The sequence below is a fragment of the Typopeltis vanoorti genome, chromosome 26, assembly GCF_054136105.1.
Source record: "Typopeltis vanoorti isolate ZY-2024b chromosome 26, IOZ_Tvanoo_1.0, whole genome shotgun sequence".
Taxonomy (NCBI): domain Eukaryota; kingdom Metazoa; phylum Arthropoda; class Arachnida; order Uropygi; family Thelyphonidae; genus Typopeltis; species Typopeltis vanoorti.
This window is the reverse complement of record NC_143574.1, coordinates 18,882,256-18,900,408: the sequence shown is the minus strand read 5'-3', so window position 1 is coordinate 18,900,408 and position 18,153 is coordinate 18,882,256.

Below are 18,153 nucleotides of genomic sequence, written 5' to 3'. Positions count from 1 at the left end.
ATAATTATATACATCACATAAATAATCACCTAACGAGAATAAATTTTGGTTCGGTGATTAGCATGGTGAAGTGTTTTTTCCATGTATCTTATTTCATTGTAAAATACGCTTTCTAAAATCTTGTAAGAATTTTAAAGAATGGATGTCTCAAATATAGACGAATTCGGTCCATTCTATTTAGGGCTCAATATAGGAACGAATGGAGGACTTTGGGAGAGGCCTTCGTCCAGCAGTGGACAGAAAAATGACCGATGATGAGTAATACGAAATCAGAGGAGTTATTTATTCGAAACAGTTATTTGACGCTTCCTTAAGACAACAGCAACAGCAGACGAAACAATGTGCGCATTATCGCAATATTTTCCGTGATCTGGCGTATTTAATTAGCTAGCCAAACCTCGTTTTACCATTCTCCCCTTCATCGCTGTCATTCTCATATGGTTCAAATCTTGGAGATAGACGCTTTATCTGTGCATGTACATAAACCTCAACAGTTATTCTTACGTGTTTGTATCCTTCCCATTCCATCTTGTAAGATGATCGCTCATACAGAGAAGATGGAACTGCTGATATGAGAAATGAAGTTGTATCAGTATAGTAGGAGAGATTGATTTATCTGTCTTCAATAAACGGACACCACACGTTGACAGTTCGATGGCACTACAGAGGCTGTATAAAACAAAGACAATAATAATAATCATCATCATGCACCAAGCATCCTTTAAAGACCATAGTTTTTGATTATTCTGTTGATATTATCATACCATAATCTTTGACTTTCTCATTTAGATCTAAAATAGCTTTCTGTAAGTTATCTTCAGAATTTGTAATTATTATTTGGTCGTCGCCAAAAAAGGAGAGTGTACGAGAAGGAGAGTTCACAGTAGGAGAAAGTTTAATACCTTGATGGAAATTTTTTATTCCATTTAGGTAAATATTAGAAAGAGTTGTTGAGAGGAGACATCTCTGTCGGACCCCTTGGTTAAAGACAATATAAAAGCAGAAGATTAACAAAAACCAGCAGCGAATCATACAGATTTTGTGTACACCATATATATATATATATGGTGTATTCACTATAAACAATTTTTTCCACATCAAACAGTACTAAAAGAGGTAGAGGTAATTGTTTTTGCTAGGAATCTGTTGTGCTAGGAACTGCCATTTAATAATCAAAATATTAAATCTGTTAAATTTAACATAGAAATATGAGAACGATTGATTTAACAGATAAAAGTTGGATTTCATTATAAACATAGCAGAGAGTTTATGCTAAGAAAAATTTGACAAGAAATTCCTTCTTCTGTATACGTGACAGACACACCACACCCAACTTAAGTCATCTGTCTACAAAACGATGGATACGTTGCTTAAACCAAGTTGCTATGTTGTTACAGCAACGCTACATTTATCTGAAATATCCATCACAACCCACACACGTCAAATAAAAATTGGGGGGTAAGGGGGGGGGGACGATACACGGTTTATGTTAACTACGAATCAGTAATTCAATTTTGCCTGTAGATCCAAACAGCAAGGGGAGGTCACCCGAGTCACGCTGGATTTGATGGTGGGGAAATCAGAATGGGGCATAAACACCGGCAGACTAGTTAGATAGGCTGACAGTTTAAACAACCTGCCAATCTTTTCTGCTTTCATGTGGCAGTTATCAGTGTGGTTGTGTCCTCGGTTATAACTAACGGTGATGTTATTCTCACTTCGATCGTGATCCAAAATAAAAATCACCACGCAGAAACTTTCTAAGCAAGCAATGATTGTATGCGATAACAATCAACAAAATTTCGCTGCGAATATAACTCCATTATAATGAATTCGTTTATTGTAGAATGTCCATGTTAACAAAACAGTAATTGCTTACTTCACCCTCTGTCCAAAAAGAAACCGAACTTTTCGAAAATAGAAGAGACTAGTGGCGACACCTGTTGTATCTTTTTGTTGGCGAAAGCGGCACCCTTCGTTAGTGTTGTGTCAACTGTTTATGACACTTGTTTCATTAGAAGCCGAGTAACAGTGCCAAGAGTGACAGCGGGTTTTGATAAACGGTCGGTCGTTACGATATTCATGCCGTACGCGACGAATTCTCTCTATCAATCGCTTCAAAACTTCGACATAAAACTCACCGTTGACCGTTTGGCCAGGTGGAACGAATTCTTTGTGGATAATGCCCTTGGAATCGTAGAAACAAATCAGCATTGTCTTTACTTTTGACTTCTCGAAGAGACTTTTTTCGGATGCCCCTCTTCTGGTGGTCTCCACTCAGCACTCTGGCACGCTTCGATTCGGGCTCGTACTGAAAACGCCACGTTTCGTCACCAATAACGATCGTTTCAAGGAAGTTTGAGTCCTTACGAGCGGTTTTAATGAGGTCCTTGCAGTGTTTAATTCGATACATTTTTTGGTCGTAGGTCAACTTGTGGGAAACAAATCGCGAATTCAATTTACGAAGGCCCAAACTCTTGGTCAAAATGTTGTGCACAGTTGATTTTGGAATCCCTAATTCATCTTCAATCAATCTCACGGACGATTTCGGGTTTTCTTTGATGAAATCACTCACTTTTTTGGATGTTAACTTCGCTCAGTCTAGTTTTTGGACGGCCCGGCTTTTCGTTGTCCTCAAGCGTCTCACGATCACTTTGAAATCGCTTAAAACCATTCGTAAACTTGAGTACGGGATAAGCATTCATCACCGTATGCTTTTTGAAGAATTTGATGCGCTTCGGTAAAACCTTTAACCAAGTTTAACACAAAAGTCAATCGCTGCTCTGTTTGAAACTCATTTTCCGACCGTTCGTCAAAACACAGTCACTCTTGGCACTATAACTCGGCTTCTAATGAAACAAATGTCATAAACAGTTGACAGAACACTAACGAAGGTTGCATGCAAAACACAACTACTTTACTGACAAATATTTTTCATTATATAATTATGACCGTATAAACTTGGATAATTCTATTATGGCTTTTAATTGCGAGCATTCTGCAGCTGGTTTAGCTGCATTTGAGTGATGAAAAACCCAGGTTCTCTGGAGCAATTCCCCCCCCCCCACACACACACACACTTCTATCTCTGCATAAGACCTGTACTGTATATCGCAATACATATAGCTGCGGTTATGATACTGCTTGAATTTCAGAGGGAAATTTATGTTCACAACAATTAAAAGAATGACGTCAACCAAGTAAATTAGCAAATGAGAATTTACAAGGATAATTTAATGAAGATATTAATAGTAAAGGACGTTAGCAAATCCTACAAAAATGGACAAATTTAAAGGTATTTTTCTCCACGTGTCAAAAGTAAAAATGTGTCGAATTAAACATCGAATGTCACTGTGTTGCTTTTAAGACTCAAACGAATGCTTGATTAGGATGTCACGTGTCAGATATCATCAGATAACACCTTGCATATGAAGGTAGAAAGACGCGTGCATGCTTGAACTAAACTGATTCAAAGAACTGCTCATGCGCGTGATATCACAATATCTTCACGTGTGACTTAATTGAGAAACAATTAAAAAAATCTATTTTTTAGCTTTGCATCAATGGGTTTTTTATTTCATACATTTCAACGTTTAATTACTTCCTGACTCGGGTATATCGGAATGCGCTGAAGACCGCTCATCCCGTGGATGAGTTCGGTGACGCAGATCCGGCAGTGCCAAACCATACCCAGAAGTGAAATGTGGCGGAAATACCTCGTTCTCCGGTAACAGAGAGAGTGACCAGAGATGCCCTACTAAAACTGCCTAACAAACCTCGTTGGCTCACTTCTAACCGACCCGTTCAGCGCAGAATCAGTCTAGACTGTGAATGTTTCCAAAAGTAGGTATAGAAGTTACGTAATGTTGGGTTGAAGGTTTGGTAATCTACCCAATGTGGGTAGATTGCCTTGGGTGATGCAAGAATGTATAATTTTACACCGAGACCGGAAGCGACGCTCGTGAAATAGAATACTAATAATAAATTCTTACTTTTCTTAATTAATTTAATTGGAATACTTAATTAGGTGTTCGGGGGGGGAGAAATATCTTTTCTCCCTTCCTCTCTTTATGTTCTCCTAGATACTTATCCACACTTTCAGGAATTAATGATAAAGAATAATTACTTCTCATCTACAAATAAATGTCATTTTGACAAACCAAACTTATTTATTTAAAAAATAATAATTATTAATTTTTTTCCGTTCTGTATTTTCAGGTTTTTAAAGCTTTCGGGTTTTACTGAAAACGACAAATGCGTAGTGCAATGTTTGCATGCGTAGTGAAATGCGCATGCCCTGATTTCTCCGGGCATGCGCATTTATATTACGAGATAAACAGAAGAATTTGCGAAGAAAAATCAGAAAACAAATTTTATCGTTTGACTGTTACTTGCTGGTTCTTTGTCTACGCTTTTCCTTAATTGGTATTCTACTTTCATTTCTAACATGCTGCTTTTTCCTTATCTTAGTTACGTATCTATCGATACGTGTATGTTAATTATTGCAATTAAAATTAACAGTTTTCGAAGTGACGTAATATTAGGTTGAAAGTTCGGTAATCTATCCAGTGTAGGTAGAATGCCTTGGGTGAATCAGGACAGCATAATTTTATAGCAACATGACAGATTATTATTTTTATATATATATTTGACTTTCCTATAATCTGAGGAGCATACTACTAATATTGAGAGTTAAAAATTGGAGAGATAGGCACGTGGAACTAGGGAGGGGGACAATACACCTTAATTTATACAGGGTATTTATTATATGGTGGAATTATGCTTCAGGATAGTGAAGAGGCTAGAGATCTGAACGTGATAGTGGATAAGGGGCATGATGTAAGTCATTAAGTCAACACAAAGGATTACTATGTTGAGGAGGACACTGGAAAGTAGGCATCAAAAATTGTCCCTCTTTTATAAGGGCTTAATCGGATCGCATTTGGATCACTGTGGGTAAATTAATCACCTGGGTTTGGGAAGCAGGTAATACTGTAGGCAGCAGCGGCTCGTGCATAGGCACTGCGAAACTGGACCACCCCAATTTTTCTCGATATATAAATATATTTATTCATTTATTTATATTTGCTTGTAATATTTAATTTTATCATCAACAATTCTAAACAATTCTCTTATTTTGGATAAAAAATAATAAAAATCAATCTTGTAGCTCAGTAAGGAGGGCGAAGGACGCTAGCAGCACTGTGTTTACCACAGTGTTATATGGCTACGCGCGCAAGCATATGCACGTCATAGTGAGATACGAGCTATTAGCGTAATGCGGCACTGTCCCTCGAGCAGTTCCACTGTTGTTTATATGCAGGTGCCAGTAGTAGAGTGTTCGTAGTGCTTATAGTGTTTACTCCGTCTCTTTAAATATTTGGACATTACAATTAAAGACATAACATTGGTTATCGTTTTTATTTTAGAACATTATTGGAGTTATGATAATGGATTTTATTTTTAAGTAATTTTGAATTATACCAAACTGTATACTTTTATCGATAATAAACAATATTGTTTCATGTTTAATTTTTTTTTTAATTTTTACCAACATTTTGATATTTTATCCAAACACGTATGCACTGTACTTACAGTGTGCATGCATATTTCGAAAGTTGCAGCGCCCCCGCGATTTCAAGCCACCAGCTGCCACAGGCTGTAGGTAACAAGATGATATAAAGACTGGAATGTTAGATATGAAGATAGATTGAGCTAATACACTATAAAAATAATAAATTAATAAACACAGCAGACAATACAGACAGGATTAATCTCCCTATCATAAGTAGTATCAGGTTTCTAAGAAACCGAGTTACTTGGCCATGACAGGCCATGGAGCCTAACATACGATAATGGACAGATTATTATATTTTTATTTTATTAGTTTGAATATACAGGCCTTTGTGACTACCAAGTTTGAAGGACAAAAGCCAAATGTTTTATACTGAAATACCCTCGCTTAAGTCGCTAAGGTAAAAAGCTTGGATTTTCCTTATTAACATAGATTAAGCTGTGTTCTCATAGACACTGATAACATAAGTATAAGCAGAGAATTTCGCTACAGGCATGGGCATTACTCAGTTCTTTTGAGTATTTACAATTTACAAATTACTGTTGGTAGATGATGGCATTCAACAGATACAGTTATATACGAGATACAAAGTCCGGTGATGAAATCTGTTTGATAGATGCGGGCATCTGTGTCTCGCATCATCATCATGCATATTAAGGATTTAGGCCTAGCATGGCTTGTTCCGGCCTTAGAAGTCATCGTTGAATCGTTTAAGAGGACGTCCTGGTTTTCTTTTTCCTAATGGCTTGTACTTTAAGGCTTGTTTTGGTAATCTTTCTGTTTTCATTCTTTGAACGTGTTCCATCCATTTATGTTTATATTTTTTAATTTTTTCAATTACTGGTTCTTGGTTTAGTTCTTTCATAATATCTTCGTTTCTTTTGTGATCAAATAGAGTATACTTTGCAGTTTTTCTCATAAACTTCATTTCTGCTGTCATTAATCTTTGTTTGTCTTTTTGTTTTATTGTCCAGATTTCGCTTCCATACATTAAGACCGGTAGGGCTAATGTATTGTATACTTTTAGCCTGGTTTGTTTTTGAACTAGATTTGGTTTAAATATAGAGTTTATTACTCCTGTTATTTTTAAATATTTTGCAATTTTTACGTTTATATCTTTTTCATTTTCATATGTGATCGTACATCCTGGGTAGTTAAATGAATTCACCTGTTCTAAGATCTTGTTATCTATTACTATTTTATTTCTTACTGGATCTTGTCCTTTAAAAGTCATAGTTTTTGATTTTTTTTCTGTTGATGTTATCATACCATAATCTTTGGCAATCTCATTTAGATTTAAAATAGCTTTCTGTAAGTTATCTTCAGAATTTGTAATTATTATTTGGTCGTCTGCAAAGAGGAGAGTGTTTAAGTTCACAGTAGGAGAAAGTTTAATACCTTGATGGAAATTTTTATTCCATTTTATTGTTATTTCATTTAGGTAAATATTAAAAAGAGTTGCTGAGAGGGGGCATCCCTGTCGGACCGCGTGTCTCGCAGGGAAGCAAATTCTGTAGGTTTGCAACCCCCTCCCCCCAGGTTAAATTAAATTCTAATTTGGGTGGACATAGACATTACGGTAGATAGAATTCGAGTCTTTTTAAACCTTATAGTTGAGTTGCTAAACTCCGAGAGTTTTGGTGCTCGCATTCAAGATCGTTAACGACTTTTAACTACATCCTGATAACCTGCTAAATTGAGGAAAATTCTCTTCGAGGTTTCACCACCAAAAAGCAATTTAAGGCAGGTCGATTACGTTAATAATACAGCTAGTCATAATCTATAATACCATGAAAATTCCTTCATCAGGATAATATAGCCTACTATCAGATTGCAAAATCTGCAATGCGACACCAGCAAGCTGTTAACTTCAAGATGAAAAGTCGAACAAATTGGGAAGTCAATTTGGAAAAGGAACCTGTTGGTTCCTTTTCCAAATTGACCCTCTTGGTTTTCCCCTCTTGGTTTATTTGCCTTGCACTCAGTTTTAATATCAAGTATATGTTGAAATCATTTGGTTTTAAAAATCAGGTTTCTCCAGCTACAGTTCAATGTAAAGAAATACGCGATAGAACGAATGTAACTTAAAAAAACAACAGAGGAAAGAAGGCGACGAGAAAAAAAAAATTATCGCAATGTCCTAAAAGTGTAAGGTACTGACTTTACACCTACAACCACCCAGACAGAGGTAAGCACGTGCATGTTCACCTTCACCACCCCAGCCATATTTTCCCTTGTCCCCCCCCCTCTACTCCATACCCCTTCATTCTTCGCTATGCTTATTCCAGTAGCCTCCACGAACATTCCAGCACGTTGCGCAACTCAATACTTACCTCGCCCTATTCGCGTCTATTCGTTATCAGCGATCTTGTTACTGTGATGTAAGGCGGAGTCATTTTACATGTGGGAAAACAGTTATTGTGTTTGTGTGTAAATAATGGCCGTTAGTCTGAGTTCGGTCTACTTTATAATTAGTTCGCTCCATGAATCCATTGCATGATTGTTATTAACGGTTTACCATTAGTACCCCCCCCCCCAAAAAAAAAGGTTCGAAAAAGATGGCTAGAAATGAAATCTTAATAAATATTTTATTTGATTTTTATCTGCGTATGTGTCTTATTCACAAAGACGTACAGTCTTAGCAGCTGGCCAATTAAGAATACCGTTGTAGAAACACAGCGAAGGTTGTTAACAAAAGTAAACGAGCTAATTTTTTTTTAAATTTATCCTTGAATTTTCCCCTTCAATACAGAGGAGTTTGTACGTTTTTCCATCGCATTGGTTATGTGAATACTGGAACCCTTAGAATTACCCAAAAAAACACGTAGAGATTTCCCAGAACATACAAACATAGCTTGTATTAGGTAGTTTCTTTTAAAAAAATTATGAATATATTTTTTTATGAATTTTTTCATTGGAGTTACGCTAAAATTAAATATTTTTATGCAGGGTTCCACAATAAGACAACGTACATCGTGGTTCTAAAAACAGATCCAACAGATTGACAATATTAAATAAAAATTTATTAACTTTCTCTCTCTCCACTGTTTTTAATTTTAAAAAAGAAACTACATTCTTCATACTCAATGTAAAAGTGCTACAGAGCACAGACTTCCAAATAGCAGATCACAGTCTTATTCCCAATGTCCAAAAAGAATTTTTCATAGAACAATGGTAAGTTCAGACGAACCCAATTTAGTTTTGCATTTTTGCAAGCCCCAGAGCCAATCAATGAACGTGTCTCTTTTCACGCCATCAATGATAAAATGAAAAAAAAGAAACAAATGAAACTTAACATTTCAAATTACGTTGAGCTAGGTTAGGTTAATTTGGATTTAGGGCCTTTAGCACTTTACGTACATTGTATCAATGCGATACAATTTGTAGTCAAGTAGTCGTGAATTGGAACGAAAATCTGAAGCCCTTTTTCAAGGAAGGAATCCGGTGATACGTTTTTAAAACTAGTGCACAATTGGAATCTATGTCTAAAACAAGAACACTACGATACATCCAAAACATCCAAGATCACTGCCTGATTCATTGACAAATCAGAACACCATTTAATATCCCTTACCCATTCAATGTTCACAATTTACCACGTTTAGAAAAATTTCATGATTACACTTGACAGAACTCCATGAAAATGCAGTGCACATTCACCAGCGGTGACATCGCATTTATCTTGAATTATCAGTTAACGCGAATTGATTTATTATCCAGTGTTTTGACCAGGAGTTTCACATAGAAGAATTCAGCATCGCCTTAGCAAGATTAGACATGCACACGACAGTCCATCCCTCAAGGGCAATGACGTGGATTCTTCTGCTATGTCCTGTTTTTGAGTACTCAGACGGGTCTGCCAGTTATATGATAGTGAAAAACCCTTCCGCATCAGACCGGTTATGTTAACCGGTCTGAGAAGGAAGTTTTTTTTTCTTAAATAAAACCAATGGGGAGAGGGTTGGGTCTACTTCGCCTATGGTGATCCAGTCCATCTTGGGAAAGTGTATACTTTGCCTGTAACTTCGTGTTAAGTTACCTTTCTTCCATGACAATCAGTCGATTCTTTCAAAAACGACTCCGGCCCATCAGATCGGCCTGAGTTGGACTTCTAGTGGGCTAATAATATACGACATTCCTTGTCCCTAATTTTCAACTCATTTCTGATTATCCAATGTCCTATTACGTCGGCGTTTCCATTGTTTTAGCTGATACTTTTACCTATAAATTACATTATTAAAAATGTGTACCATTTTCTGTTGCTTTTATCTTTTTTTTTTAAATACTTATGATTCCGTTCCTTGAAAAACTTCTAGTTCTATCCTACATAAATTTATTTATTTATGTAAGGTATCAAGGAAATAAAAGTTGTGTTTATTGCATAGCAAACAACATCAAAATGCTGTTGAGATAAGCAGTGATGTCAGACAATGTCTGGTTTACTGTTTAGCTTGTCAAACAGAATCATTGATTGGATTATGAGAAAAGTTACAGATGTAAGAAGAGGAATTAAATTGAATCCGATATTAAATGCTGAAAGATCCAGATGAAGATCCAAAATACAATGATATTACAAACAAAATCGGAAGACCTATATAAAAGAACTGCTTCTATGAATATTAGCTCGGTTCCTGTTATTCTCAACCATCCTAGGTTCCTTATATAAGAGGCTAACAATTAGCCCTGCTAATATCAGTCTTCTAAATGCTTTTTTCCCGCTTTTTTCACAAGATATTGGGTTTCGCCTATTCAGCTGCTAACTGCGCAGATCGAAAATCATTCCCCGCTTAGAATGCTGTTTTCAGATTTTGGATGGCGAGCCAAAAACATTCCAAAAATCGTCATTAGTGTCCAGAAAGGGATTCAACTAACTGACAATTATCCACTCTTTCTTATGGACGGCCTGCTTCTATGGACGTATTTCTACAATGCATTCTCTAGCCATAATTCCTAGTCTGTACCACTGACCCAAGCAGCAGCTCTTTACTAACTGAGTAACGGCGCTAGGTTGCTTTATTTGTAAACCAATCAATTCAATGCTGCTCAACTCATATCAGGTATGATATGAATTGGTTGATTTCATATGATTGGTAAATCAACCAATCATATGAAAACAAGAATGGAAAGATACTTCAAAACAATCGTAAACAGGTGAGTTTTCACAGTATGTACCATTATCTTATGTACCACTTAAATAAATGAGTTTATTTATTGCCATTTGTAACAACATGTATTTTACGAGTATGGATTCTTTTGTCACCAATTAGTACGATTTAAGTCAAAATGTTGGAAACACGAAACTTAAACTCAATTAATTTTCTTATTTGAAACCTTTTCAAAATTTTGTTAGGCATGTGGAGGGATGAAACAACTAATAAGTGCTACACTTTTCTCGAAAGCACATCTAAGTAATCAGCAATTGCCAAAGGCGACAAGAGATTCCTAAGTTCGCTTTTGTACAATGATGTTGCTCGAATACCGCTGAGGAAATTCTTAGAAAAGCAGAGCTTCAGAGATGGAGAAAAAAAGTCCAAATTGTATGCATCCATATTAAGGATGGGCGGGGTAAATTACACCGGAATAGATCAAAGAACTATTCTTGCCTACGGAGTCGTTGTCCTTGGCATAACATGATACATAAAAATGTAACAACTCAGGGTTGCAACATCTTTTCCGAGACGATACTCAGAAGCGAACAATGCCTTCTAGACAGACGCAAGAATACTCCCTTACTGATAAAACTCCTGACATACTTCCCACCCCTTCTCGACAATTTCGCTCTCTGAAACTGTCTTCTTCTTCCCCTTTTTTTTTTTTTTTTTTTAAGCTCCGGGGTCGAGTCGCAATCAGTAAGCAGGTGGAGCGAAGTCTAGCAAGTAGACAGACAGACAGACCCCCTCATTCCACGAACAAACAGCGGCTGCCATTACAGTTAAGCGCAACCAGCCAGTTTTAGGACCACGTAAAACACGAAAGGCCGTTGAAACGTCAAATACGAGCTCCCCGAGCAAACGTGAACGACCTCGAACGAGATGTCAAAAAAACAATTCGAACGTGGGTGTAGGTCCTCGCCGACGGCAGCAATGATACCTGTTACAGAACCTCCCGTTCCCTTTTGTTACTCTTCACCCCCCCCCTCCCCCCGCTCTCCGTCAAAAGTTCGCTGTGATGAGAGCGAGTGTGGGCGTGAGAACCTGCTCCCTGATAAACGCGTGTGCCTCCTTCAGGTTACTAAGGCAGAGAGGCCCACTTTATTACAGGTGGGGGGGGCACGGGTTCGTGCCAGAGAAGTCGAAAATGTCACAGCACGTGCAAGTAGGGAACATTACTAGTGAGTTTTGGGAAGTCGAGCATGAGTACGCCAATCTGATCGGGCCGATTTTTTATTTATTTGCAGAATACATCTGCTCATGGACAGCGAAATAAAACATCTTGGGATTTACAATGCACACAAGATGTTCATGAGATTCAATTTTAATTAATATTGGATCGTTTTTAGATTAAAGAAAGTTGTATTCAGAACTTCGTGCTGGGTAAAAGGTTCTTGCTTGTGCTCGCGAAAATGCTATAGTATGATACAACGTGTGAGTTTGTCGATTCGATCATGATCAGACCTAAATGACGACTAACGTGAGTTCTCGTGCTTCATTTTCCATGCATTCTAGTTTCACACTTATTAATAGAAAGAGGTAATATGGGACATTATTTCATTGTCACAGAATTGAAATTTAGATGTAACCTTAGATCAGGGGTGGACAAGAAAGCATGGTGATTCTAGTCGTCGATCTACATACGTATCAGGTCTTCAGATGATTGTCGACGCTTTCATGGTGGCTTGAACTTGCAAGTTTAAGTGGGGACTAGTGATGGAGAACATGGATAGATAGTTTAGGATTGGGATAACAATTTTCTTCAGTCATCAACACCAGCAGCAGTGACCATTGGTCAATATTTAATCTCCTTTGCCATTTTTTATGGGCATCCCATCCACGAAAGTCTGTTAGTCTATAATAATACAGTATTACACTCTCTGTCCAAAAAGAAACCGAACTTTTCGGAAAATAGAAGAAACTAGTGGCGACACCTGTTGTATCTTTTTGTTGGCGAAAGCGGCAACCTTCGTTAGTGTTGTGTCAACTGTTTATGACATTTGTTTCATTAGAAGCCGAGTTATAGTGCCAAGAGTGACAGTGTGTTTTGACGAACGGTCGGAAAATGAGTTTCAAACAGAGAGCTGCGATTGACTTTTGTGTTAAACTTGGTAAACGTTTTACTAAAACGCATCAAGTGCTTCAAAAAGCATACGGTGATGAATGCTTATCCCGCACTCAACTTTATGAGTAGTTTAAACGATTTCAAAGTAGTCGTGAGACGCTTGAGGACGACGAAAAGCCGGGCTGTCCAAAAACTGGACTGAACTAAGTTAACATCCAAAAAGTGCATGATTTCATCAAAAAAAAAAAAAACCCGAAATCGTCCGTGAGATTGTTCGAAGATGAATTGGGGATTCTAAAATCAACTGTATACAACATTTTGATCGAGAGTTTTGGCCTTCGTAAATTGAATTCGCGATTTGTTCCCCACAAGTTGACCGACGACCAAAAAATGTATCGAATCGAACACTGCAAGGACCTCATTAAAACCGCTCGTAAGGATTCAAACTTCCTTGAATCGATCGTTTCTGGTGACGAAACGTGGTATTTTGAGTATGAACCCGAAACAAAGCGCCAGAGTTCAGTGGAGACCACCAGAAGAGGGACATCCGAAAAAAAGTCGCTAGGAGAAGTCAAAAGTAAAGACAATGCTGATTTGTTTCTACGAATTCCAAGGGCATTATCCTCAAAGAATTCGTTCCGTCTGGCCAAACGGTCGATGGTGAGTTTTATCTCGAAGTTTTGAAACAATTGATAGCGAGAATTCGTCGCGTACGGCATGAATATCGTGACGACCGACCTTTCGTCAAAACACACTGTCACTCTTGGAACCGTAACTCGGCTTCTAATGAAACAGATGTCATAAACAGTTGATACAACACTAAGGAAGGTTACCGCTTTCGACAACAAAAAGATACAACAGGTAGCGCCACTAGTTTCTTCTATTTCGCTTCCCAATTAGCACGGTGTTGGTTTCAATCCAAGCAATGACATTCATCTCCACTTAACGACATTCACAAACATCCATGCTCACGGTAGGATTTTAAGTAGCAGCCTGTTGGTTGGAGAGTGGGTAGGTTAACCATTTTGGCAACCAATTTGACTGATTTGTTGGAATGATTAACGATTTTCTCTTTCAAAAAATTAAATATGACTGAAAAAAAAAAAAAATAGGAGCAGATTTTTTTTTTTTAGAAAAGTGGGGATAAAAAGATACCCATAGCATTTTGAAACACAAATTACTTCCAACTACACTAGACTGTCCTGTTAGTATTGTTTGTTCGAGATTCATCTGAAGAAGATTCGACATTCCACGTATATTTTACTACCTTTTCCACTTGTGAAAATTGCCATTTTTTTCTTATACATTTTCAAGGATAAAAACTCTTCTTCGACGGGATCATTACCCTTCCAATTCCCTAGAAATCACGTTTAATGATCCCTTTTTGATGACAGCCATCAAAAACAGTGCTGTGGAGCATGTCTCAAGAATTGTTGGTCCCACTTCATCGGACTGTGTGATGTTCGAGTAACGACCTTTTTCCCTTGACTGACTGCGGCTAAGAGGCTAAAAAATAGTATGGATATATATACAAAAAAAAAAAAAAAAACGTAAGGAAACAGAAAATGTATTTTTAACCACAAGAAAATCTAAATGATTGTCTAAAGTCCAAACTAAATGATTTCGAGAAACATTTTTTTTTCTTTAGTTTACGAGTATCCATTTTTAGTTTTACTCAATTTTTAGTTTACACTTATCCATATTGTTTCAAATGAATAGTAATCAAGGTCAATAATTATGACAAATACTAAATAAACAATAATATTTCTTCTCTTCTTCAACCTTTTGGTTCTGTCCACAGCTGAACGAAGGTCTCCCCCATGATTTTCCAGACCACTCGGTTTTCTGCCTCTCCCATCCATCTCACTCCTGCAACTTGTTCCAGTTCATCCCTCCACCTTCTTCTCGGTCATCCTCTTTGTCTTGCTCCATCCATTGGTCTCCAGTCTGTTGTTTTTCTAGTCCATCTCCCGTCACTGCATCTGGCAATATGGCCTGCCCACCTCCACTTAGCCTGTTTAATGTATTTTACGATATCCATGACACTTGTTTGAGATCTTATCCAGATCTTATCTGAAAATGTCTCTCATTTTCCCATAAGCCATCCATCCAAGATGAATTCTTCGTTCAATCTCTTTTCTTTGGCACTCCTCAAAAGATAACAATTGGGCCAAATATACATACGAACTAACTTGCTCTTTTTCATGCTTTTCAGCTTTGACAGTTCTTTGGTTAATGTATTTATTCATCATTATTTTTGTTTTTTCTCTATTTAGGACTTGTTAAAAGCAAGTTGGCATATCCACTCTCCAAATAACAACGCCGAGGGTTCAAATCTGGATGTTTGTGGTTATCTTAAGTGGAGAGATGAACAGCATCACATGAGACTAGTGGTCCGTTTAACGAAGCTTGAAGTGGCTTCAAAAAGGTCCACGTTTGGTGTCTAAGTAGGATTTTTGGATTATGTAAAAAACAAAATAAAAATACAAAACATTATATTAAATTAATAAAAATAGAAAAAAATTCTTAGCCCACCCACCCACCCTACTAGTACAATAGATTTACAACCTTTCATAGGTGGGAGTCACATGAAAATAAAATAAAAAGAAAACTTTTATTTATGATGCTGAATGATATCATCACTGTCTTGGAAGTTCAGACAGCATTAAGAAGGAAGGGACATTAATTTTTGGAAATCTTCACCGAAAAAGGTACAGATTGGACCTCTATGAGAATAAGAACATTGTGCAAGTCTATGGAAACACCGTATTGCAAGGGGATACTTTAATTCACCAGCCTAGAACTTCGTGCAGTGGGCTACGAACAATTAACGTCACAAATGACCGACATCGTGGTATGACCTTTAGATACTTAATCTTCTTGTATTTATTGGAGGGAAGTTATAAACACTTCTGTAATGTTTACTGTGATGTAGGGGACAATTCTCTACAAACAATACTTGGTTCACTGACAGTCACCTACAATTCAGTGTTCCTAAAAACCACTTTTAAAAAATAAATAAATAAACGCATATCTGTCGACCTCTTAATTATCGTGGCTGTTAAAAAAATAAAATAAATTCTTTATGGTATAATTTTGACTCCTTGCTGCCTCTGCTGTATACTTCGTACATAAAATAAATAAAATCCGCCCATACTCTCTGAAAAGGTTCGTACACACACCGTATGTTGAATATTTGTTGAACTGTTGAACGTTTCACATGGAAGTTGGCAGGTCACGCTTATCAATAATTTAAACATGAATTTATCTGTGTACGCTTCGCACCTAAAACAATAATCAACAAGAAAAAACAGCCTGAACATTTGCGATCTTCTATGTGTATTGGAAAATACTGTGCCAATCTCACGCGCGCGCGCGCGTGTGTGTGTGTGTGTGTGTGTGTGTGTGTGTGTGTGTGTGTGTGTGTGTGTGTGTGTGTGTGTGTGTGTGTGTGTGTGTGTGTGTGTGTGTGTGTGTGTGTGTCCTAAAAATGCGGACGATTTTCCATCAGTTCAATTAGTGTCAGGAAAGACTCATCTTAAAGCACTATAGTACTCTTCTATCACAGTCAGTGGCGGCTCGTGGCTTGAAATCGCGGGGGTGCTGCAACTTTCGAAATATACATACATACTGTAAGTGAATAAAATATCAAAATTATGATAAAGATTAAAAAAAAATTCAACATGAAAAAAGATTGTTTATTATCGATAAAATTATACAATTTAGTATAATTCAAAATTACTTAAAAATAAAATCCATTATCATAACCCCAATAATGTTATAAAATAAAACTATAACAAATGTTATGTCTTTAATTGTAATGTCCAAATATTTAAAGAGACGCAGTAAACGCGATAAGCACTACCAACACTCTACTACTGGCGCAAACTGCATATAAACAACAGTGGAACTGCGCGATGGACAGTGCCGCATTACGCTAATAGCTCGCATCTTACTATGACGTGCATATGCGTAGCAATATGGCACTGTGGTAAACACAGTGCTGCTTGCGCCCTCCAAACTGCTACAAGATGGATTTTTATTATTTTTTATACAAAATAAGAGAATTGTATAGGATTGTTGATGATAAAATTAAATATTACAAGCAAATATAAATAAATTAATAAATATATTTATATATCGAGAAAAACTGGGGGTGCTGCAGTGCCTATGCACGAGCCGCCCCTGATCATAGTGCTTTCAAAGAATGTCTAAATACAAAGTGTTTGCACATAGTGCTGCGATAGCAATTTATATTTTCGTTTATTTATTTTTAGAACTGAGTGTCACTTGCACGAGCTAAAAAATCCCACACATAAAAAGAGAAGTACAGTAAAATTCATGTAGAAATAGTATCACTGGGTCCATGTCAGTATATTAAGAAAGTGATCATTGAATAAAGAATAACATATAACTAGTATCCATTCCAATACATTTTAACGTTCTTTTCTTCTGTTAAAGTACGATATAGTACACAAGTTTAATGGTTAATGTTCCAAGGTTAATGTTCAATCTTAAATGAATTATATATTAAGGAATTCCATTCAAAATGACGATAGCACAATCCAGTTCTCATGAGCATATATTCAAGTGCCTTCGTAGATCAACCAATGCGTTCTTCAATGTATGCAAAATTATAGAAGACAGAAAGATCCAATTTAAAACGTTCTTAAGCAGTGCGCTGCGATAGCACTAGAACTCAACAATAACTTGAATTTGTTTCTTAGTAGAATTCAGATTGGAATAACAGAACTACCACTCAAAGCTCATTTTCATCTTCTCAGATGAAAATGGGCTTTGAGTGGTTCGATATTATGGCCGATGCAACTTAAGTCCACGACGTCAATCTAAGTCTGTTAATTGGGTGTGTTCTTCTGACCGGGTTTGCTTGTTTGGGGGAATGTAAAACCCAAATTTTTGGGGGATGGGGAAAAACTGTCAGTCCCATATGATACCGACTAACCACTCTTCAACTGAAAAGCCCTTATAAAGATTCTTTACGCCCTGATGGGATTTTAATCTTGGTATTTCCAACCAAACGGCCCAAAAAGAAACAAACTCATAAACAGTACTGATATAATATGCAAAGACGTCTAATCTCTCAGCAAAGGCAATTATCTATTCGCACTTGGAATCTTCTATCAACTAACACAAATGATTTCCATAAGATTATATAAGAAATACAAAACCAGTTCGTTATTGGACCATCATTACCGATGGCAAACTTACTAGTTGCCCACTTTAGAGACTTTTTGTAACTTCACGCATTTTCAGAACTAGCTTAAGGTCAACATGTGAAATCTTAACGCTGGGCGTTCCTGCTCCCATTGCGATCCTCCTCTGTACCACTCTCGAATATCAAA